At 37.8% G+C, this 25,988-nt stretch overlaps 1 pseudogene; it reads right to left on the reverse strand.

Annotated features, from left to right (window-relative positions):
* Positions 1-2,337: 2,337 nt before the first annotated feature.
* Positions 2,338-25,988, reverse strand: part of LOC149226778 (helicase-like transcription factor CHR28 pseudogene) — a 182,736-nt pseudogene continuing 159,085 nt past the window's right edge.

Consider the following 25,988-nt stretch of genomic DNA (forward strand, 5'->3'; position numbering starts at 1 on the left):
ATGTCCAAAAACAGTAATATCCTAACCCAATATGGCCTATTTTTAATATTTGTGTACTTCAATCCTTATCAAATCCTTGCACCTCCTTAACACTCCATGAGAAATCTACTCTAGTGGTCACCTTCCAAGTTCCAACACCTTTCGCAACACAAAAAACCACCTATATATGTTGCAACAACTGTGTCAACTTATTTAGTGGGTTGCACATATATTTCACATTTCTTCTTTGCCTTACAAAGTGGTAGTGCAAGGAGGGGGTATCAACCTCAATCAAGGAATGTTCACTTAGTACCACTTCCAAGTTTCCTTCCCAAAACTTGTCATGGTACATAACTTTCTTGTCTACTCCTCTAAGTGAGACCACAACCCCCCAACTGCTCTAACTATTCCACTTCTTCAACCCGTGTTAGAGACCTTTTGGACATGCACCCATGCCTCAAGTAGAACCTAACACTAGCATCCCAAATGTGCATGCTCATTCCATCTTTCAATGCCTCGTTGAAGCCACATTATCACACTGTTTAAAATGAAATGTTTACATCTTAAGGAAAAAAACCTACTTTTCTTATGACAAACTAAACTATGCGAGTGACTTTGAGAGGACTCCATTTTCTCAAGATAAAAACGTACAGTCTTACAAACCCATTCACACAACAATTTGAATATATTTAACCTAAAGAAGGGTACATACCCTACTCCTTCCAAATTTGTCATATGACTTTTAAGAAACTAACACTTGTTTTTAACTATTAAATCCTTACTATAGACTTGCTTTTGTTGGCACCCACCTAATAGGCAAGAACACTCAAATATTTTCAATTCAAAAAAGTTGAAAACAAATATTTACTTCTTACAATTAAATTTTTATAATACAACAAATGTAATTCCTTCTAATAACATTCAAATTCCAAAAATACAATATATCTACCTCCATAAACTTTAACAACAAAATAACATTAAAATTCCAAAAATACATGTCTACCTCCATAAAATTTAACAACAAAATTATTACATAAAAATGCTAATCCTAAAATTATATTCTAAAAATATAATATATTTACCTCCATAGACTTTAACAACAAAATTATTACATAAAAATACTAATCTTAAAATTAGATAAAAATTATGATGATAAAAACACCAAATATACCAGAAATGCTTTCAAACCCCACAAAAAACATGCATGAGGGTGCAAGTTTCTCAAATGAAACTAAAAACATAGTATGAAATTGAAAATAAAATATTTTATTTGTAAAAATTAAGCATTAATATTTCTTTACAAAACCCCTCCCGCCCCCATCCTCGTCTACGTAATATAACAAGTAGTGTATGTTCACTTTTCACAGGTGGGAGTGAAAATGAGATTTTAGAGAGTTGCGAATGAGAGTTTTACCAGTAGAAAACCTAGTATCGAACCCCCATCCGATCTTCAGCCCATTGAAGGTGCCAAGGTATGTTTCATTTTTAACTTCATTTCATTTTCTCTACTTTTCAGAGTTCTACACAGAGAGGAGTACACACAACTCGGGTTTCTAGTTCAATATCCACTGTTTTTTTGCATCACACTTGTATGTTTAGGTTTTAATCTTTGTGTTTCATTTTATTACTGTTTGTAGGCATGGCATTGGAATTTGATGAGTTTGAGACGCCATTTATCATACGAAAGGACCAAGAACAGAAAACCCAAATGAAAGACTTAAATGCCCATAAGGCTAACATTGTGCCTGCTAGAGCCATCGCGAGAATCCTCTACACTTTACCCAGCTCCAAGGTAATAGGAAAGATACTCTAGAACCTGACAGTGATGTCACCATTAGTAAGCTCCTTTTCCATTTAATCGTTCTCTATTTTTGGATCGGTGAAACACATTAAATTATGAAAATAAGTAGACTTTACTTCAAAAACTTATGATTTATAAATAGAAATTACTTTAAAAAACTATGTAGATATTTTGTAAGGAATGAAATAACAAAATATTCTATGATATGCTCACTCTTTCTCATACAGTGTGACGCCTGTGAGGCCCATTGAGTTCCTACAAGAAGAAAAACAATTTTGATAGTTAAAAGCCAATGTAAGATATTGTCACAATCCATGATGTTATTTCCAAGTTCTTCTGTGGGAAGTTGTCTAATAGACAATATTTTTTTTATCATGAAAACAAGTGTTGTGTTAAGCACCTCTGAGCAACCTTCGAGAGGAGTAATGCAATGGAGATTCACTTTCATATATAACTTGCTCCCACGAAATCTCAAAACTATCTCAAAACTTGTAGCTTTGCTTCTTTTTCTGTAACTCCTTAGTCACTTTTCCTTTCCTGAACTAAGACTGATGTTCTCAAACCATAAATAGATATATCATGTCCTCCTCTGTAAGGCATCTTTGACAAACACCAACTCCATCCTCCCTAGATGTTGATGCCAGCATTTCTCGCTTTCATTACTAGAGTGCTAAAATACGATCATCCACAGTATGTTTAACTGTACATCGAGAAACAATTACATGACACATTTGTACAATTCAATTTGATCTATAAATAGGTTGGTCTTCACTTGTTGGATTCCACTAATGATCAAGTAGAAGAACATAACACACAACAACCATGTTGAGACCAAGACTTGCAACTTTCAGGGACATTGTCATAACAATTACCTTTGGGAGTGTCTTGAAATCATTCACAACTTTATCCTGTGCTATTATAGACATAGTTCCAATGAAACTTCTATGTTGTATGCACAATTTTTTATTGGAACCTCAAACAAGTCTAGCATACTCGACCACAGGGAGAAAACTATGACTTTCTCCAATGTCTCTATAATCTATTTCTTTAGACTTGGCTTTGCATGTTGATTACTATTACCACTATCAGACGTTTAGCGAAATCTTCATTGATATTATTGACATAACTCTTGTTAGAGGCACTTGTACATAATTTCGGGAGGGCTTGGAGAGTTTCTATCACAACTTTGATCTTTGAAGAATGAAAGTCTAGATTTTCAAGTTACGAATCCATTTCACTGACTCCTTCTAGACTTACTAGTATCATCAAAAGTCCAATGCTTTAAAGTAGTTATAGAAAACATTAAATGTTTCTTCGGATGCCTTTTGTAGCTTTCAGTAGAGAGAATGCCATTGGCTAACTGAGTAAGGCCATCTAATATGCATTGATTTCAAAATATGACCACAAATGGTGACAATGGCTTCTTCTGGGGCATCATTACAGAGGCCAAAATGAGCCAATGAACCTTCCAAACAATTTATCAAATCAATTTGTTTTTCCCTAGGTAGCTTCCTTACTGCTTCTACAGAAGATCTCCAAGTAGACATGGATAAGTAACTTTTAACAAGAAGAGGATGATCACATGCTTGACAAAGATATAACAACATCATAACATATTCACATAGTTCTTTTTCATATTTCTTGCAGCAACATAGACCTTAAATTGAAGTTTTGAATGAGCTTCAAGAAAGTGATTAAAGTCACATTCTTCTGAAGAGAATTCAACCCTCTGCAAGGTAACTATTTAAGGAGGTAACATAATAATAGGCATCCCATAAATGGTAGTACCTATTTTACACTGAAGCATTACTATTTTTAGGACAACATGGAGCTTCTGGTATACTGAAATTGGATTTTTGGAAAGTGGCAACTTTATTTTGGAAGTGAAAGACTTATAAACAAAATATGGATGATCTTTAAGAAACCTAAAGTACGTGAAAATATCATCAATAGAATTTTGGATTGGTTTCCCAGAGAGACACCACCTTTGTTTAGCCTGTAAACCCCAATCCAAACATGCTCTAGCAACTTGGGTCCTATGATTCATAATACTATCAGCTTCATCTAGAACCACCCTAAACCAACCCACTCTTGCAAGAGGGCGAGGAATAGGTTCACTTGAGGAGTCTTTTTCCTCCTTTCTACTCTTTGTCTTCTTAACAATCTCTGACGTCTTCTTTTTAAGAATAAAAAGTCAATTATACCATAATCATTAGGATTTATTTCAACTTCTTCATAATTGTCTCCAAGATCCTATTTTGGAACCTCAATACTTACGATGGAATAAGTAGTCAAAACAATTTCATGCTTTGCCAGCTTATTAGGGTCCTTTGTCTTGTTGCTCCCATGATAGAAATGGAGAAACAAATTGGTTTTCTTCGTAACCTTGTCACAGGTTTCTTGTTCCCATTGCTTAAGAACACTTGTTGGACACACAACCAAAGTACTGGTAAATGGTCAGCCTTTCTTCATAGAAAATGTGTTTTCTTTCCACTTAATATATTCCTCCAAAGCAATATCATTTGCACCATTATTTGATATATTTCTTTGAAAACATGTTGATACTACATCATCTTCAACTAGATTTACAACAGATGTTTCAACCCTTACTTGATTTGAATCTTCCTGAAGAGATTTGTTAGGAGGCCTCTCCTTCAAAATTAAAGAAATCACTTAGATAGTCTTCCCAAGCCCCTGATCATCTACAAGAATACCACCAACACAATTTATGTTGGTTGTCCCTTGTAAAACCACCCAAGCCAATGCAATCCTCTGGTACTTTAGAAAAGGTACTAACAAAAGACCATGATTAGGACTATCTTCTACTGATGCCAAATATTGTTACTGCGATACTAATCTGAATGTCATTGCTTCATCATCCTTCGGCCAGGATGGCACATGTGGACCAACTACATTTATGGATATTGCACAACCTATAATAGAAGGCAAGGGCCTTCCTGTATTGTAGTAATCAGGGTTGAATTTTATATCTAAATCACTATTCTAGTATGTAATATCATTTAGGTTAGGTTTCTTAATCACTTCCTCATCAAGTTTTATTTAACCATATTTCTAGGTAAAAGGAAACCTCACACCTCTTCACTCCTTGATTTGTGGTTTCTTGTCAAAACTACCATTGTTCCACTCCTCCTTGATTTGAGGATTGTGTTCAATACTCCCACACATCCACTCCTCCTTTTCTTATGGATTCTACTCAAAAACTTTACCCATCCACTCCTCCATGACTTGTGGTTTCTTCTCAACACTAAATTCTGAGTACTAGTAAGCATTCCCTCTTTCTGCTTCATTTTTGTAAATTTTCCTCCCAATGCAGTTACATATGATCCCTATAATTGCAACCCAACTATTCATCTTTCATCAACATTGGTGCACATTCTTTTAGAATTCCAATAAGAAAGGTTAGAGTTCTTCTATGGTATCTTCCATGAACTTTTCCTTAGAGTTTTTATTTTATGGTTTACCCCAGACAGGAGGTTTTCTATGAGCATCAACATTCACACTATCTGGTTTAGAAGTGTTTCCAAACTAGTTAAGGGTGATTTTGGCATATTCATCATTGTTTTCTATTTGAGTGAGGTCTACCAACTCCCTTGTAGCTAAAACCTGGAAACCCCATCCTGAAATAGATTCTTTGACATTGTTTTTACTTAAATTTGTATTCACAGTAAGAAGATAATCATCAATAAAACCATATTTTTTATGACTCCTCTCAACATACAATGAATACACAGTGGAAATATGTGTGACAACATTATTTCCAAACTTTTTTGGGGGCATCCAGTTTGATGAAAAAACTGAGCCATCTCTCTATTGGGGCCTTTCAGAGTCAACAAGGTACATAGTTCCCAAGTCATCAAGGCTTGACACACTTTCCAACTCCCGAAAAATATCTAATGATGAAATTGGGGTAGTTCTGCCCAGTTGTTCTGATTGTAAGCCCTCACATGAATTTAGATTCATGCTCTCTCATAGGAAGACATATGGCATTTTAGATAGAAGAATCTGATCAGTCCCTTGGAAATAGTGCTCTTTGTGCAAATATGGATGATAATTGATATGGAAGTTGGATGAGTCTAAACCCATTGAAGGTGTGCCAATGTTTAGTTTTTTTTGCTCGTTAGTATGTTCTTGCAAAGCCCTTTCCTTGGCTGACTAAAGCTAGGGGGCTTTGCCAAGATCTGATAGAATTCATTGACTTCCATGTCTAAGTCCATTAGAGGTCTTGTATCACCAATAATCTTTTAGAATAAACTTGTGTGAATAATCTTTTAGAAACACTTCAGAACAATTCTAAAACATACTCGATCTAGCCTTGAAATGACACTTGATTAAGCCTTGAAATGACACTTGAGAGAGTCTTACTTTGGTCTTGGTTCAAGTGATGCTCAGTCTCAAGGATGTAGGAGTATTATGAGATCAAAAGCCCACATTTATGTCACAGTGATCTCTCATAGAAGGACCAAGATGGGCCTTAGGAAGAAGTGCGAGCAACCTTATAAAAATTCGACAGAGGTCAATAATTAGCCATTCAGATAGAGAAAAATACTCGAGTGAAGAATGTAGATGAGTTCAGCCACAAAAAAATCATGGTTTATGCCTCAGGTGATTTGAATACCCTCCTATTCTAGGGCTAAAATAATCTTAGACAAAGGTTGGTCTTGTGTCTCAAATAACCCAAAGAATAGCCCTAGGGCCAAGGCTCAAATAGCCACAATTCTTAAGTGAATAGTGCCAAAGAATGTCCAAATGAATCCTTAGTCAACAATCATCAAATCTACATGTAGTAGATGTTAGAAAATTATATATTACGGAGCAATGGAACACATAAAATATTGCAGAAATATAAACACAAAAAACGCACAAAACAAGAGAGACACAGATATACGTGGTTCACCTAGTTTGGGCTACATCCACCCCGAACAGCCAGTCCTTCCTTTTTATTATCCAACAAAATGAAGAGACACAACCTACAGCAAATCCACTGTAATATCCTCTGTTTTCTCTCACAGTCTCACTTCTCTGTTTCTCGCTCACAGAATACACATCTATATCACAGCCTCAAATACAATACCCTCATACAAAGAGAGGGGTTTCCTTCTAGGGCAAAAAACCCTAAACTAAACATAAGTTCTACCGTCAGATCATCCGCCTAATGAACGACCCAGATTGACTAGAAATTACTATACTTTTACAAGGCAATTTTACAGCTGTTTTTAGCTTCGGGGGCGATGCCCCCGAAACCCCCCGCAGCCGCCCCCCCTGGACCCCCCCTGCAGCGAATATTTTACGGGCGGCGTTGCCGCCCCCATTTCAAACTGGGGTCCTATGTGGCGATACCTTTGAATATAGAATATAATCAGGCTCCACACCCAACAATCTCCCACTTGGAGACTGATTGTAGCAACTCCACCGCTGCTCCATTTGCTGGACAATGACTCCTCTTTGGACCTGGCTATTTCTCATCTTCATCGTCATCCTTGAAGACCAACTGAAACTGAGCATATTCTCAGTTTCTCCCTGGTTACAACTTTTGTTAGCATATTTACAGGATTCTGGCTGGTGTGTATCTTTTCCAGCTTCAACTCTCCATCTTCCAACACTTATCATATGAAATGGTACTTGAGCTGTATGTGTTTAGTCCTGGAATGAAATGCTGAGTTCTTTGCAAGATGAATGGCACTTTGGCTACCACTGTATAACGTGCCCATATCATGCTCCTTACCCAACTCACCCATAAACCTTTGTAACCAAATCATTTCTTTACTAGCCTTTGTAGCAGCAACATACTCTGCTTCTGTTGTTGAAAGTGCAACAACACTTTGGATTTTTGAAACCCAACTGCCAGTTGTTCCTCCAACAGTAAATACATATCCTGTAGTGATCCTCCTGTTATCTCCGTCACCTGCCATATCTGTATCAACATATCCTTGTAGGGAGATGTTTGAACCACCAAAGCATAATGCTTGATTTGTGGTACCTTTCAAATATCTGAGAATCCATTTCACTTCCATCCAATGTTCCTTTCCTCGATTGTTCATGTACCTGCTTACAACTCCCACTGCATGTGCAATATCAGGCCTTGTGCAGACCATTGCATACATTAAGCTTCCAACTACTGATGCATATGGAACTTTAGACATATAATCCATGTCTTCTTGGGCCTTTGGGCACATTTCCTTGCTAAGTTTGAAATGGCTAGCAAAAGGTGTACTAACTAGTTTTGCATTGTGCATGTTAAATCTTTTCAACACCTTTTGTATGTACTCATTCTGAGACAATGTTAATTTACGATTTTTCCTGTCTCTAGTTATTCTCATACCAAGGATTTGTTTCGCAGCTCCCAAATCCTTCATTGCAAATGAATTTGTCAATTTTCTTTTGAGCACATTTATTTCCTGCATGTTAGATCCTGCAACAAGGATGTCATCTACATACAGTAACAATATAATATAGCTGCCATCATTTTGCTTTTTTAAAATAAACACAATGATCAGAGTGACATCTAGTATAACCTTGTTCAGATATAAACTTGTCAAATTTTAGATACCACTGCCTTGGAGCCTGTTTTAAGCCATACAAACTCTTCTTCAACCTGCACACTAGTTTCTCCTTCCCTTTCACCTCATATCCTTGTGGCTGCTGCATATATATCTCTTCCTCCAAATCCCCATGGAGAAAGGCTGTCTTTACATCTAACTGCTCAAGATGCAAATCTTCAGCTGCTACAAGACTTAAAATAGTTCTGATTGAAGTCATTTTAACAACAGGAGAAAATATTTCATCAAAATCAATACCTTTCTTCTGTCCAAACCCCTTCACCACAAGTCTAGCTTTATACCTCTGTTTTCCTCCATCTTCTTCCTTCAGCCTGTAAACCCATTTATTCTTCAATGTAGTTTTCCCTACAGGCAACCTGACTAAATCCCAAGTCTAGTTATGCATTAAGGAGTCCATCTCTTCTTCCATGGCTAGCTCCCACTTCTTCTTGCTTTCAACCTGCATTGCTTCTTCATAACATTCGGGTACACCGGAATCAGTCAACAATAAATAATATAATGAAGGAGAGTATCGTTCAGGGGGTCTACCTATCCTGGTAGATCTTCTAACACCAATTTCAGGTGTTTGGGGCGCCTGTTGTTGTTTTGGTGGTTGCTGTTGTTGTGGTTGTTGATTATTATTATTTTCAGGCACCTTTACTTTTTCAGTGATTTCATCAAGGACTGCGTATTCCTTGTTTTCCTTTTCCTGTTTCTTTTCCTGCAACTGATTCTTATACAAGACCTTTTCATTGAATATTACATCTCTGCTCCTAATGATTTTTTGATTTTCGTAATCATATAAGCGATAACCAAAATCATTAACAACATATCCAATAAAGGTACATTTCTTTGACTTTTCCTCAAGCTTTGTTCTATTTTCTTTATCAATATGGACAAAGGCCTCACAACCAAAAGGCTTTAAAATAGAGTAGTTTACCTTTTTACATATCCATGCTTCCTCTGGAACACCACCATCCAAGGAACTTGAAGGCCCTCTGTTTATTAGATAAACAGCAGTATCTACAACATCTGCCCAAAACTGTAAAGGCAATCCTGCATGCAATCTCATGCACCTTGCACGCTCCATGATTATTCTGTTCACCCTTTCTGACACACCATTTTCTTGTGGTGTTCTTGGAACTGTCTTCTCTCTACGAATTCCATGCTCTAAACAATACCTATCAAACTCTTTGCTGCATTATTCACCTCCATTGTCTGATCTAAGACACTTCAATTTCTTTCCTGTCTCAATCTCAACCAAAGCTTTCCATTTCTTGAAAGTATCAAATACATCAGATTTATTCTTAATAAAATAAATCCAAATTTTTCTAGTTGCATCATCAATAAAAGTAACATAATAACGAGAGCCACCGAGAGATGATACCTGAGCAGGTCCCCATACGTCTGTATGCACAAGCTCTAATTTTTCGTTCTTCTTTTCTTTCTTTAACTCTGAGAAATATGACTCTCTTCTGTTTTCCATAAATGTAGTTCTCACAGAAGTCCAAATCAACATTCTTCAAACCCGCCAACAAATTCCTTTAGTGAAGAATCTTCATCCCCTTTTCACTCATGTGTCCGAGCCTATGATGCCATAATGCTGCATCTGCTCCTCTGGAAGTTAAAGCATTAACAGAGTTAGAAATACCATTACATAAATACAATGTACCAACCTTTTCACCTTTTGCTATTACCAGGGCTCCTTTAGTGACCTTCCAAGCTTTATCTGTGAAAGTTGTCACACAACCTTCACCGCCTAACTGCCCCGTTGAAATCATATTTTTCTTTAGATCTGGAACATGCCTTACCTCCTTTAATAGCCATTGGTTTCCATTTTGCTGTTTTACAAGAACCTTACCCATTCCAACGATTTTACAGGGTTTATCATCATCTAGACAAACTTGTCCAAAATCTCCTTGAACATAGTCATGAAAGTATTTCTTATCAGGTGTGGCATTGAAAGAAGCCCCTGAATCTACCACCCAGGAATCAGTAATATTTTCGAAAGAAAGAATCAAAGCATCTTGTAACACCTCACCTGTCACATTTGCTTCATGATTGTTTTCTTGTTGTGCATCTCGTTCTTTTCCCTTACGAGATCTACAGTCTTTCTTTAGGTGTCCTTTCTTTGCACATTTCCAGCGCAGTATCCCCTATCTGGACTTGGATCTGCCTTTCCTTGATTTACCGCGATATCCTGAGCTCTTTCCTCTTTCCATTTTTCTTCCTCTAGACTTTGCACTCAAAGCATTTCCCGATGTCTCACCGGAGCTTTTCCGTCGCATTTCCTCGCTAAGGATAGCACCGACAACATCATCAAACTTTAAAGTACTAGATCCAGAAACAGAGTTACTAATGGTCATTACCAAACCATTCCAACTTTCTGGTAATGAGCACAAGAATAACAGAGCTCTAACTTCATCATCAAAGTTTACCCCTACAGAACTTAACTGACTTGTAACTATATTAAAATCATTTATATGGTTTGCAACAGATCCACCTTCCGACATATTCATATTAAATAACCGTTTCATAAGAAATACCTTGTTTGAGGCCGAGGGATTTTCATATAGTTTCGACAACATTTGCATCAAACCCTCTGTCGTGGTTTCCTTCGAAATGTTGAAGGCGACTGACGCAGCAAGGCACAACCGTATTGTTCCGAGTGCCTTTCTATCGAGAAGGTTCCATTCTTCGTCTTTCATACCCGTCGGCATCTTTGTTTTTCCGCCCAATGGTAGGTATAGATCTTTCTGATACAGATAATCTTCCATCTGCATCTTCCACAGCGAGAAGTTTTGGCCGTTAAATTTCTCGACCCTAAACTTACCATCTTCCGCCGTTGCTCCCACTCGAACCAGGAACCCTTCTTTCCTGCGAGTTTATCAGCCAAATAGACCTTCGGCTCTGATACCAGTTATTAGAAAATTATATATTACGAAGCAATGGAACACATAAAATATTGCAGAAATATAAACACAGAAAACGGACAAAACAAGAGAGACACAGATATATGTGGTTCACCCAGTTTGGGCTACGTCCACCCCGAACAGCCAACCCTTCCTTTTTATTATCCAGCAAAATGAAGAGACACAACCTACAGCAAATCCACTGTAATATCCTCTGTTATCTCTCACAGCCTCACTTCTCTGTTTCTCGCTCATAGAATACACATCTATCTCACAACCTCAAATACAATACCCTCATACAAAGAGAGGGGTTGCCTTCTAGGGCAAAAAACCCTAAACTAAACATAAGTTCTACCGTCAGATCATCCGCCTAATGAACGGCCCAGATTGACTAGAAATTACTATACTTTTACAAGGCAATTTTACAGTTGTTTTTAGCTTCGGGGGCGCTGCCCCCGAAACCCCCCGCAGTCGCCCCCCTTGGACCCCCTGTAGCGAATATTTTACGGGCGGCGTTGCCGCCCCTATTTCGAACTGGGGTCCTATGTGGCAATACCTTTGAATATAGAAGATAATCAGGCTCCACACCCAACAGTAGACCTTGGAACAATGTGTTACCGTCCTCAAATTATCCTAATAAGGGTTTCCAACCAGTGAAATCTTCATATACCGTCGACCCTTTTTCTTTGACCGACCAGTGAAATATTCTTTTTTGGTCTCATACCAAGTCAAAAATTAGGATAAATATAAATAATTGAGACAATTTTAGCTTCAGCTGAACTAATGCTACCATTGACTTAGCATTAATTTTGAAACATTTTATGTTAAGAAAACACTTTCCATAATATAGTATACTCCTTTGTAAAAATGTAAACACCTTTGGCATATCTAAATAAATGTCTGGCATATGTGTCAAAAATTTTGCATGGTCCAATGTGTTATCCATTGGATGCTAACCTATCTTTAGTTCTACACATTGTTCTTTAAGCTTTCACCTACTCAGATATTGCCTTTGTTTCGTTCAGTTTAGGGAAGGTGCACAGATATGGGACTATTGTCCTTAGTGCCTGGGCTTTCCTGTCTCAACATCAAAGAAATTCAATGTTGATTTCATGGACTTGATCTATGCTAAAAAATCGCACCAACATCTAAAAACAAAGAGGAATTCTGGTCATGGCCATGGCTTTCCTCGAGCCTTCTAAGGGTTTTCATGTAATGAACATGTTTCAGGGCAACACCTATTCCAGAAAACCAATTGGTAAGGAGGATTTAAAAGTCCACTTGTCATATTATTGCATATTTTATTTCAAATTTAAAACCAAAAACATCACTGTAATTTGCTAGAGATACAAAATTGTAATATTCTTTAACTATGTTCCTGCATAAAGGGAATCAATGGGATTACGTTTAGGTAATTATTACAATGGGATTACTTCTAGGTAGTTATTACAATGAGATTACTTCTAGGTAGTTATTACAATGGGATTACTTCTAAGTAGTTATTACATTTACTTGGCTAGTATTGGTTAAGTCATTAAATTGAATGCACCTCTTACTACAAGATTTCATTAGGTTGTGACAAGCAACATTTGCAGGCCTCTTTTGTGATGTGCTAAGGAATATATCTATCTTTGGCACCTGTGGTGCATTACCTTAGGTATTTTGTTGCACCTCATGCCTCAGCCTACATTATGTGATTTTAAGTCCCAATTACTTGGAAAAAAAGGTTTACCATGAAAGGAAAAACATAAAGAATTCTCATTGTGGCACCTTGTGCCTCCACATATCACCTAATGCAACTAGATTCAGACCTAGAATGAATAAAATAGTGCATAGGATACACCTACTCAAAATTAAATTCTTTGCACAGAGAACACTCAAGGGTATTTATTCCCAAATATTTAATCAACAAATTTCTCTAAAATAGTACCAATGCTTCTAATTTTAAGTTAGATTAATCAGAATTATGAGAGTTTATATGAACCAATCAACAAAAATGTATATTTTTCTTAAGCGTTCACATGTCAACAACACAAATGTGCGTACATGTACGTTTCTTCATTTATTTACAGTAGAGTTATTACCTTGATCAGGAAGTTAAACATCTGATGTGCCCTTTCCACTTTTAAAGCTCCACTTATATAGCTCAAAATTGTATCAATCGAAGTTCTAATTCCAAACATTTGATGAAAAACAGAAGACTTTTCAATTTAGTATTCTTTTATTCCATGCATCCATGAAATTGGTTTCTAGTGGGTCTAGAGCGCATTTCTAGAAACTAGAAACCAACCTGGAAACATTTCTAGGATGTTTTGTATCTGTTACATTCAAAAAAGATATTTTAAAAATGTCCCAAAAATTTCCCACTAACCCTAACATATCAAAACAAAATCCTTGATGGTGAAAAAACTATCACAAAAGAGAGGGCAGACTCGTGCCCTTACAAAATAGAGAAGAAAACCAACCAAATAAAGAACTTTAACAGGGTTTATTGGGAAACCTTTCCACAACAGGAGGAAAAAAGTCACATTCCCACAATTCAAGCTTTTGCTAATAATTATCTTCTTTTTCTCATATACCCTCCAATAATGTGGGTGAGTGGGAAACATATCATATCTCTGCTTCAATAATATAGCGTAGTATTAACACCAAGTCAACTAGCCTATACCATCTTTTTAATGTTTCGACCATTACATGACATTAAGGACACCATCGGGTCCCTTGTCACTCAAACATTTAAGATGCATAACTTATGCAGAAGCTTAGACCTATAAAAAAGGGCCAAAATTGTTGGGTTCTGTTATATTCTTTCCATGTAGTTAACAGGGGGTTTGTGGGGCACCCGTAACCCAACTTTATGGGGTCCGGGGCAGCGCCCCAGAAAATTTTGGCTTTGGACCCTATGTTAGGCTGGGCGGACCCACCTATGGTTTTGTGCATGATTTTATCACATGTTTTTTGGAAGCGATGGTTTTTGGTCCATGGCATTGGACATGATTGTTAGAAAATTATATATTATGGAGCAATGGAACACATAAAATATTGCATAAATATAAACACAAAAAATGCATAAAACAAGAGAGACACAGATATACATGGTTCACCCAATTTGGGCTACGTCCACCCCAAACAGCTAGTCCTTCCTTTCTATTATCTAGCAAAATGAAGAGACACAACCTACAGCCGATCCACTGTAATATCCTCTATTTTCTCTCATAGTCTCACCTATCTATTTCTCGGTCGGAGAATACACATATATTACAAAGACTCAATACAATGCCCTCATACAAAGAGAGGGGTTGCCTTCTAGGGAAAAAAACCCTAAACTAAACATAAGTTCTACCGCCAGATCATCCGCCTAATGAACAACCCAAATTGACTAGAAATTACTATACTTTTACAAGGCAATTTTACATCTGTTTTTAGCTTCAGGGACGCTGCCCCCGAAACCCCCGCCCGGGGACCGCTGGCCCTTGGATCCCCCAGCCGGGGGGGCATCGGCCCCCCCAAACTCCCACGGGGGGGACAAGTCCCCCCCCTCGCACCCGCCCACGTGGAGAGGTGTACAAACTTCCTGGGGTATACATCCGGCTGAAACAAAGACCTCTAAATAATCATGCTCCATACTCAACAATCCACCACTGCTTCATTTGCTGTACAATGAATCCTCTTTGGAGTTGGTTGTTTCTCATCTTCATCGTCATCCTTAAAGGCCAATTAAAACTGAGCATATTCTCAGTTTCTCCCTAGTTACAACTTTTGTTAGCATATCTATAGGATTCTGGCTAGTGTGTATATTTTCTAGCTTCAACTCTCCATCTTCCAACACTGATCGTATGAAATGGTACTTGAGATGTATGTGTTTAGTCCTGGAATGAAATGTTGAGTTCTTTGCAAGATGAATGGCACTTTGGATATCACTGTATAACGTGCCCATATTATGCTCCTTACCCAATTCACCCATAAACCTTTGTAACCAAATCATTTCTTTACTAGCCTCTGTAGCAACAACATACTCTATTTCTGTTGTTGAAAATGCGACAACACTTTGGATTTTTGAAACCCAATTGACAGTTGTACCACCTACAGTAAATACATATCCTGTAGTGCTCCTTCTGTTATCTCTATCACCTGCCATATATGCAACAACATATCCCTGTAGAGAAATGTTTGATCCACCAAAGCATAATGCTTGATTTGTGGTACCTTTCAAATATCTGAGAATCCATTTCATTGCCATCCAATGTTCCTTTCCTGGATTGCTCATGTACCTGCTTACAACTCCCACTGCATGTGGAATATTCGGCCTTGTGTAGACAATTGCATACATTAAGCTTCCAACTGTTGATGCATATGGAACTTTAGACATATAATCCATGTCTTCTTGGGTCTTTGGGCACATTTCCTTACTAAGTTTGAAATGGCTAGCAAAAGGTGTACTAATTGGTTTTTCATTGTTCATATTAAATATTTTCAACACCTTTTGTATGTACTCATTCTGAGACAATGTTAATTTGCGATTTTTCTTGTATCTAGTGATTCTCATACCAAGGATTTGTTTTGCAGCTTCCAAATTCTTCATTGCAAATGAATTTGCTAAATTTCTTTTGAGCACATTTATTTCCTGTATGTTAGACCCTGCAACAAGCATGTCATCTACATACAAGAACAATATAATATAGCTACCACATTTCGCTTTTTCAGATAAACACAATGATCAGAGTGACATCTAGTATAACCTTATTCTGACATAAACTTGTCAAATTTTAGATACCACTGCATTGGAGCTTGTTTTAAGCCATACAAGCTCTTCTTTAACCTGCACACTAGTTTCTCCTTCCCGTTCACCTCATATCCTTGTGGCTACTACATATATATCTCTTCCTCCAAATCCCCATGGAGAAAGGCTATCTTTACATCTAACTGCTCAAGATGCAAATCTTCAACTGCTACTAGACTTAAAATAGTTATGATTGAAGTCATTTTAACAACAGGAGAAAATATTTCATCAAAATCAATACCTTTCTTCTGTGCAAACCCCTTCACCACAAGTCTAGCTTTGTACCTTTGTTTTCCTCCATCTTCTTCCTTCAGCCTGTAAACCCATTTATTCTTCAATGTAGTTTTTCCTGCAGGCAACCTGACTAAGTCCCAAGTCTAGTTATGCATTAAGGATTCCATCTCTTCTTCCATGGCTACCTCCCACTTCTTCCTGTTTTCAACCTACATTGCTTCTTCATAACATTCGGGTTCACCAGAATCAGTCAATAATAAATAATATAATGAAGGAGAGTATTGTTTAGGGGGTCTACTTATCTTGGTAGATCTTCTAACACCACTTTCAGGTGTTTGGGGTGCCTGTTGTTGTTGTGGTGGTTGCTGTTGTTGTGGTTGTTGATTATTATTATTTTCAGGCACCCTTACTTTTTCAGTGATTTCATCAAGAACTGTGTATTCCTTGTTTTCTTTTTCCTGTTTCTTTTCCTGCAACTGATTCTTATACAAGACATTTTCATTGAATATTACATCTCTGCTCCTAAGAATTTTGTGATTTTTGTAATCATATAAGCGATAACCAAAATCATTAACACCATATCCAATAAAGGTACATTTCTTTGACTTTGCCTCAAGCTCTGTTCTATTTTCTTTATCAATATGGACAAAGGCCTCACAACCAACAGGCTTTAAAAAAGAGTAGTTTACCTTTTTACCTGTCCATGCTTCCTCTGAAACACCACCATCCAAGGAAGTTGAAGGCCCTCTATTTATTAGATAAACAACAATATCTACAGCATCTACCCAAAACTATAAAGGAAATCCTGCATGCAATCTCATGCACCTTGCATGCTCCATGATTGTTCTATTCATCCTTCCTGACACACCATTTCCTTGTGGTGTTCTTCGAACTGTCTTCTCTTTGCAAATTCCATGCTCTGAATAGTACTTATGAAACTCTTTGCTGCAGTATTCACCTCCATTGTCTGATCTAAGACACTTCAATTTCTTTCCTGTCTCAAACTCAACCAAAGCTTTCCATTTCTTGAAAGTATCAAATACATAAGATTTATTATTAATACAATAAATCCAAGTTTTTCTAGTTGCATCATCAACAAAAGTAACATAATAATGAGAGCCACCGAGAGATGATACCTGAGCAGGTCCCCATACATCTATATGCACAAACTCTATTTTTTTGCTCTTCTTTTCTTTCCAAACTTTGAGAAATTTGGATTTCTTCTGTTTTCCATAAATGCAATTCTCACAGAAGTCCAAATCAACATTCTTCACACTTCAAATTCCTTGAGTGAATAATCTTCATCCCCTTTTCACTCATGTGTCCAAGCTTGTGATGCCATAATGCTGCATCTCCTCCTTTGGAAGTTAAATCATTAACAGAGTTAGAAATACCATTGCATGAATACAATGTACCAACCTTTTCACCTTTTGCTATTACCATGGCTCCTTTGGTGACCTTCCAAGCTTTATCTGTGAAAGTTGTCATGTAACCTTCACTGCTTAATTGCCCCATTGAAATCAGATTTTTCTTTAGATCTGGAACATGCCTTACGTCCTTTAGTAGCCATTGGTTTCCGTTCTGCTGTTTTACAAGAACCTTACCCATTCCAACAATTTTACGGTGTTTATCATCACCCAAATGAACTTGTCGAAAATCTCCTTGAACATAGTCATGAAAGTATTTCTTATCAGGTGAGGCATGGAATGAGGCCCCTGAATCTACCACCCAGGAATCAGTGATATTTTCGAAAGAAAGAATCAAAGCATATTGTAACACCTCACCTGTCACATTTGCTTCATGATTGTTTTCTTACTATGTATCTCCTTCTTTTCCCTTCCGAGATCTACAGTATTTCTTTAGATGTCCTTTCTTTCAACATTTTCAGCACACTATCCCCGATCTAGACTTGGATCTGCCTTTCCTTGATTTACTGCGATATCCTGAGCTCTTTCCTCTTTCCATTTTTCTTCCCCTAGACTCTGCACTCAAAGCATTACCCAATGTCTCACCGGAGCTTTTCTGTCACATTTCCTCGCTAAGGATAGCACCGAAAACATCATCAAACTTTAAAGTACTAGATCCAGAAACAGAGTTACTAATGGCCATTACTAAACCATTCCAACTTTCTGGTAATGAGCACAAGAATAACGGAGATCCAACTTCATCATCAAAGTTTACCCCTACAAAACATAACTAACTTGTAATAGTATTAAAATCATTTAAATGGTCTGCAGCAGATCCACCTTCCAACATCTTCATATTAAATAATCGTTTCATAAGAAATACCTTGTTTGAGGCTGAGGGTTTTTCATATAGTTTCTCCAACACCTTAATCAAACCCTCTATTGTTGTTTCCTTCGAAATGTTGAAGGTGATCGATGTTATGGGGCACAACCGTACTATTCCGAGTGCCTTTCTATCGAGAAGGTTCCATTATTCATCTGTCATACCCGTCGGCATCTTTGTTCTTCTGCCCAATGGTAGGTACAGATCTTTCTGATATAGATAGTCTTCCATCTGCATCTTCCACAGCTAGAAGTTTTGGCCATTAAATTTCTCAACCCTAAACTTACCATCTTCCACCATTGCTCCCACTTGAATGTGGAACCCTTCTTTCTTGTGAGTTTATCAGCCAAATAGACCTTTGGCTCTAATACCGGTTGTTAGAAAATTATATATTGCAGAGCTATGGAACACATAAAATATTGTAGAATATATAAAAATAGAAAACGCATAAAACAAGAGAGACATAGATATATGTGGTTCAACCAGTTTGGGCTATGTTCACCCCGAACAGCCAGTCCTTCCTTTCTATTATCCAACAAAATGAAGAGACACAACCTACAACAGATCCACTGTAATATCCTCAGTTTTCTCTCACAATCTCACCTTTCGGTTTCTCGCTCGTAGAATACACATATATTTCACAGAATCAATACAATGCCCTCATACAAAGAGAAGGGGTTGCCTTATATGGCAAAAAACCCTAAAATAAACATAAGTTCTACTGTCATATCATCCACCTAATGAATAGCCCAGATTGACTAGAAATTACTATACTTTTACAAGGAAATTTTACATCAGAACCCCTGAACCCCCATGAGGGGGACAAGTCCCCCCTCGTACCGCCCTACATGGAGGGGTGTACAAACTTCTTGGGGTATACATCCAGCTGAAACAAAGACCTCTAAACAATCATGCTCCATACTCAACAATGATGGTTTTCGGTCCATGGTATTGGATGCTTCGACATGTATAAATATGTACTATAACATTGAAAGGAACATGATGAAAAATCAAGCTGGTAGTCCCGGTTTTGGGATCCAGGGAAATTTATGTGTATATGTGTTTTATGTGTTCTTCTCTTTCATTATTTATTTTCTGTGTTTTAGAATTCGTATGCAGGTAATTTCTGTACGGGGTTAAAACCTACATTTGGTATCAGAGAAAAGTTGGCTTCAAGGGGATGCCTTTGTTGCTGAGGGGTTTTGCTCGAGCCTGTGGTAGACCCTATTCAGTGGGAGATGTACGAGATCAATTTTGGTGGTGAAAGAATATGGCAAGCAGTGGAAAGATAGAGATCGAGAAATTTAATGGTCAGAGTTTTGAGTTGTGGAAACTCAAGATGGAGGATCTGTTCGTGGATAAATATCAGTGGATCGTGGTAGATCTGGGTACTAAACCAACAGGAGTGTTCGATAAAGAATGGAAGAATTTGGATCAGAAGGCAAAGAGCATAATACGATTGTGTGTCTCAGATTCAGTATTGCTGAATGTATGAGGGGAAGTTACAGCAAAGGCTTTGTGGGACAAGTTAGGGATTTTGTACCAGTCTAAGTCTCTGGTGAATAAACTGTTCCTGTAGAAAAAGCTATATAACCTGAGGATGAAAGATGGAGACTTGGTGAGATAGCATCTGAATGCATTTAATACTGTGGTAAGTCAGTGAGCATCTGTTGATATTAAAATTTCATATGAAGATAAGTGCATCAGTTTATTGTGTTCTCTACCAGATTCATGGGATAGTCTAGTTATTACAATAGGTAGCAATGCAACTTCCTTTTAGTTTGATGAAATAGTCTCAGCCTTGCTTACGGAGGAGATGAGACAGAAAAATATGGAGAGCCAAAATGGTGATGCCCTGTCTGTATGAGGACGGTCCTAGAATAGAAACAAAAATAAGTCATCAAGTGGGAGATCTAAATCTAGAGGGAGATGTAAATCTCCAGGAAAACCTGTAAAGGTGGTGTGCTGGAAATGTAGAAAGGAAGGCCACTTCGAAAGGGACTGTAAATCTAAAGCTCCTGACAAAGGAAAGGGATCTGATGAGGGTCCTTCTGCAGAGGCGAAAACCACCTCAGATGAAGGTGGGGATGTGTACTTGGGTTCTTCAAGTACACATGTAGATCATGAGGCATGGTTGATTGACTCAGGTGCATCCTTTCACTTCACTCCCCATAGAGAGTGGTTCTATGAGTATGAGAAATATGATGGTGGTGATGTCTTCTTGGGGGATGACAGGAAGGCTAGAATGATTGGTCGTCGAAAATTAAAGTTGAAGCTGCAAGGTGGAAGGGTTAGAACACTTCCGGGTGTTCTGCATATTCCTGCATTAGCCAAAAATCTGATTTCTATTAGTAAGCTGGATGACGCAGGTGTAAGAACAGTGTTCGAGAAGGATACCTGCAAGATGTTTCAGGTAGCACTGGTATTGATGCGGGGAGTTCGGATTGGAACTATGTACAAGCTGCAAGCTAGCACTGTTGTTGATGGGTGCAACAGTTCCATCATTCCTGAAAGTGGAGCAGAAAATGTAGTAGTCTTTGGAGAAAAGACCATGCTGTGGCATCAAAGGCTTGGGCATATTGGAGAGAAGGGCCTTCGAATATTTCATGGTAAAGGTATGGTAGAAGGTATGAGTAATAGCTCTCTGGATTTTGATTTTTGTGAAAACTGTGTATACGGGAAGCAGAATCAGGTGAGTTTCCCCTCTGGTGGTAAGAGGGCAAAACATATATTAGAGCTTGTGCACAGTGATGTGTTTGGACTTGTGAAGGTTCCATCGTTGTGTAAGTCTTTGTACTATGTATCATTTATAGATGACTTCTCAAGGAATACATGGATATATTTCCTTAAGAGGAAATCTAAAGTCTTTGATAGGTTTAAAGAATTTAAGGCTCTAGTGGAAAACCAAATAGAGAAGAAGATAAAGGTGCTGAGGACAGATAATGGTGGAGAGTTTTGTAGTAAGGAATTTGAAGAATTCTACAAGAAGTGTGGTATAGCACGAAAGAAGACTACTCCATATACACCTTAGCAAAATGGAGTCTCAGAAAGAATGAACAAGATGTTGATGGAAAGGGCAAGAAGCATGCTATGTGGTGCCGGGTTAGGACAGGAAATCTGGGTAGAGGTAGTGGGTACTACATGTTACCTCGTCAATAGGTCACCTTCATCAGCGTTGGAGGATAAGACTCCACAAGAGGTATGGACTGGTAAGAAACCCTCTCTTTCACATCTGAGGGTCTTTGGATGTGATACATATATACATGTTCCAAAGGAGAAAAGAACAAAGATGGATAGTAAATCTGAAAAAATGCATCTTTATTGGGTATAAGGATGGTTTAAAGGGTTATAAGCTTTGGAACCCAGTAACAAGGAAGGTTATGTACAACTAAGATGTGGTGTTCAGAGAGGTGAAAGATGTTATTAAACATGAAGTCCAACCAAAGGAACCCAAGAAGATAGAGTTTGAGCTAAAGGAGGAAGAATCAGACTCTACAGTAGAGGAGGAACCAGAGGATGAAGAGCCACAAACTCCGGCTGTGAGAAGGTCAGTTCGAGAAAGAAGGCAGCTAGAAAGGTATAGTCCATCTACTTTCTGTTCAAATTTTGCTTTATCTATTACTGATGATGATCCCAGAACTATGAAGGAAGCAGTGGATTTAGAGGATGGAAAACTCTGGAAAGAAGCCATGGTTGATGAAATGGCATCTTTGCAGAAAAATGAAGCTTGGGATTTGGTGGAGTTTCCAATTGGAAGGAAACCCATTGGCAGCAAATGGGTGTTCAAAAAGAAGACAAATCCAAAACAAAAAGTGGAGAAATACAAAACTCGGTTGGTAGAAAAAGTTTTTCCCAGGTGCCGCAAATTTAGTTTGGTGATATTTTTTCTCCTGTTGCCAAGGTAGCTTCTATTAGATTACTTTTATTTGTTGCTGTTGCTTTTGATTTTGAGGTAGAACAGATGGATGTGAAGACAACATTTCTTCACTGGGATCTGGAAGAGGAGATCTACATGAAGCAACCTGAAGGCTTTGCAGGGAAGGGTAAGAAAGAACTGGTATGTAAGTTAAAGAAGTCTCTATATTGGTTAAAACAGTCACCAAGGATGTGGTATCAGAAATTTGATACATTTATATGGGGAGTTGGCTTCACCAGAAGAAAAGTAGATCATTGTGTGTATTTTAAATTAATTGGTGACCATGTTATTTATCTGGTCTTGTATGTGGATGATATGTTATTGGCTGGAAATGACAAAGAAGCTATCCAGGATTTGAAGACCCAATTGTCCTCCAAATTCGACATGAAAGATCTTGGTGCTGCAAACTATATTTTGGGCATGGAAATTAAAAGAGATCAGGCAAAGAGGAAGCTCTAGTTAAACCAGAGGAAGTATGTCAAGACAATATTGCAGAGGTTTAATATGTAGGATAGTAAACCAGTGAAGGCTCCTATTCCTGTAGGTGTGAGGTTATCTACCGGATAGTGTCGCAAGACACAAGAAGAGGAAGAGGACATGTCCCTTGTTCCATATGCAAGTGCAGTTGGTAGCCTAATGTATGCAATGGTCTGTACTAGACCAGACATTGGACATGCAGTGAGATCATTGAGCAGGTTTATGTCAAAACCAGGGAAGGAGCACTAGACAACAGTGAAGCGGGTTTTCAGGTATTTGTGTGGCACTAGTGATTAAGGTTTTTGCTACCAAGGAAGACCAATATTGGACAGAGTGTTGCATATTCATGGCTTTGTTGATGCAGACTGGGCTGGAGATATGGATCAGAGAAGATCTACATGTGGGTATGTGTTTAACCTATTTGGAGGTGCAGTCAGTTGGATGAGTAAGAAACAATCTGTAGTGGCACTGTCAACTACAGAGTCAGAATACATGCAACCACTCATGCAAGCAAGGAAGCAGTTTGGTTGCAAAGATTGTGTTCAAGTATGGGGTTAGTACAAGAAGCTATAAGGATAGACTGTGACAGCCAAAGTGCAATTTTCTTGGCAAAGAACCCGACATATCATTCAAAGACAAAGCACATTGATGTTTAGTATCACTTTGTGAGGGATATGATAGAAGACAAAAATGTGTTGCTGGTAAAGGTGGACACTTTGAAGAATACTACAGATGCATTGACAAAATCTGTGAGCTATGAGAATTTATCTTGGTGTAGAGAGACAGTGGGCATTTTAGGGCTGGAAAAATGACTAAGCTCTCTTGTGGCCCCCTGTGGAAAGACAACAACAAGTGGGAGAATGTTGGGTTGTGTTATATTCTTTCCATGTAGTTAATAGGGGGTTTGAGGGGCACCCCTAATCCCATGTTATGGGGTCCAGGTAGCGCCCAGGAAAATTTTGGTTTTGGACCGTATGTTAGGTTGGGCGGACCCACCTATGGTTTTGTGCATGATTTTCGCACATTTTTTTTGGACACGATCGTTTTTGGTCCATGGTATTGGACGCGATAGTTTTTGGTCCATGGTATTGGATGCTTCGACATGTATAAATATGTATTATAACATTGAAAGGAACATAATGAAAAATCAAGCTGGTACTCTGGGTTTTGGGATCTAGGGGAAAATCTCTGTGTATATGTGTTTTATGTGTTCTGCTCTCACATTATTTATTTTCTGTGTTTTAGAATTCATATGTAGGTAATTTCTATACGGGGTTAAAACCTACAAAAATTAGTATGTTCAGTCCCTTTAGTGTCAATACCCTAAGTTTCACTTGCCACTAACTACCAACAAGGTCATTGGTTTTACATCCAAAGCACTGTGTTCCACACTAGGTAAGCCTAAAAAAAAGATCACCTACCACCAACTGCCACCAAAGTCACTAGTTTTCCTTCCAAAATACTGTGACCCTAACTGGACAAGCATCAAAACTGACATGGAATCGTGTAGACAACCAAAGCAACAAATCACATACAAGGCTACCTTTCTTTCAAATTTTTTGGCAGAGGCAGCTTAGAAGGTTGCATGGAGGATGATGGGGCCTCCTAAGCTTCAAACTGTATAAAATCTACACTCAGGTAATCCATTAAACAACTTTTGGAGAGAGCAACATTTTGTTACTTGGTTGCAGAAAGAACCTTTAATTGCAAGGTTATGTGAAAAAATTGCTAAGAGAGCTTAAGTGATTGATCCTCTTTGACCCCTTCTAAAGGAAGGAATGTTGTTGGCTAAATGTTGTAGAAGACCTCTCTCTCTTTACCAATAGACTCTACTTTGCTCCCATTACTTTACGTATTTGGCTGCACCTCATCCCTCAGCCTACATGTAGTGATGTCAGGATTATTGAATTTTCATTTATAGACAATTCATTTACAGTTGAACCTGCTCATGATGGTTGTTGAATCTCATTAAAATTGAGGATCGGTTGTAGAGAACCTTATTTAAAATCAACACTTCTATTATCTATTACTGAGCTTGAGCATATTTTCATTTGAAGGTAGTTTCGTATAAACTCTTCCCCATGATGCCCCTATTGCAGTTTAACTTAGACTTCAAAAATTGATTTCGAAAGTTCCTTAGACTTTAAAAATGCATTTAGAAAGCTGAATGTCCAACCAATTTATTCAAAATTAGTCATTAATTCAACATAGTCAAGAAATGTTTGAAAATTAGGGAGAATCAAAGTCATGTAGATTGTTATTCTAAATTGTTGATTTAAATGCTAGAAAATGAATTATTGCTATTACAATTTTGATTTCAGTTTGTCTTTTTGAATTGACAGCTTTTGGAAATTCCTTTTTCTACCTTCAAAGGTACTTATCCTTCCTCGCAATTTTTTTTTCTCTAGACGACTTTATTTTCTTCCCAAGGATAAGTTATTATTTTCATGGTTTCCTACCTTCAAAAGGTGCCAAGATAAGAGGTTTGTTAAGATAGTTGACTACTTCTCTTTTTGAATTCTTGTTATGTATGTTGTAGATGCTTCAACGGGTCCTCTAACTATGATCCTTCTCTTTATTTAGGGACACTTATTTGCTAACTTAAAACTCCTGAGCTGAATGAGTTCAAAGGTATTTCAATTCCTTCAAGCAATCCATCACAGGATCCACAAACCTTCTTCAAGATGTTACTTAAACATGGAACTATGAGTACAAATTTCTTAGACTTGTGAACTTCTCCTATTGCAAGTTTGACTCTTTGAAATATCTTCGTACCTTCGACCTGTGGTCTATTGAGTATGCTTAGGATTAGAATTTACTACTCTTTCAGTTCTGAGTTCTCCTTTAAATTGTGACTGTTGGTTTAGGGCTTCTTGTAACAATGACCAAAATCATTTGCCTAGTATGGCCATTTCTATAATGCTAAGAGGACTACCTGATGTGTGCTTCTCAGAATTCTTTGAATATCTTAGAACCTTGGTCCTCTTGTATGGTATTGTGGTCTTATTTCCCTATTTATTTAGCTCTACAACAAGCCCTTAAA

This window comes from Pinus tabuliformis, chromosome J, assembly GCF_031772625.1.
Source record: "Pinus tabuliformis cultivar Carrire ecotype Pingquan chromosome J, CPIR1, whole genome shotgun sequence".
Lineage (NCBI taxonomy): Eukaryota > Viridiplantae > Streptophyta > Pinopsida > Pinales > Pinaceae > Pinus > Pinus tabuliformis.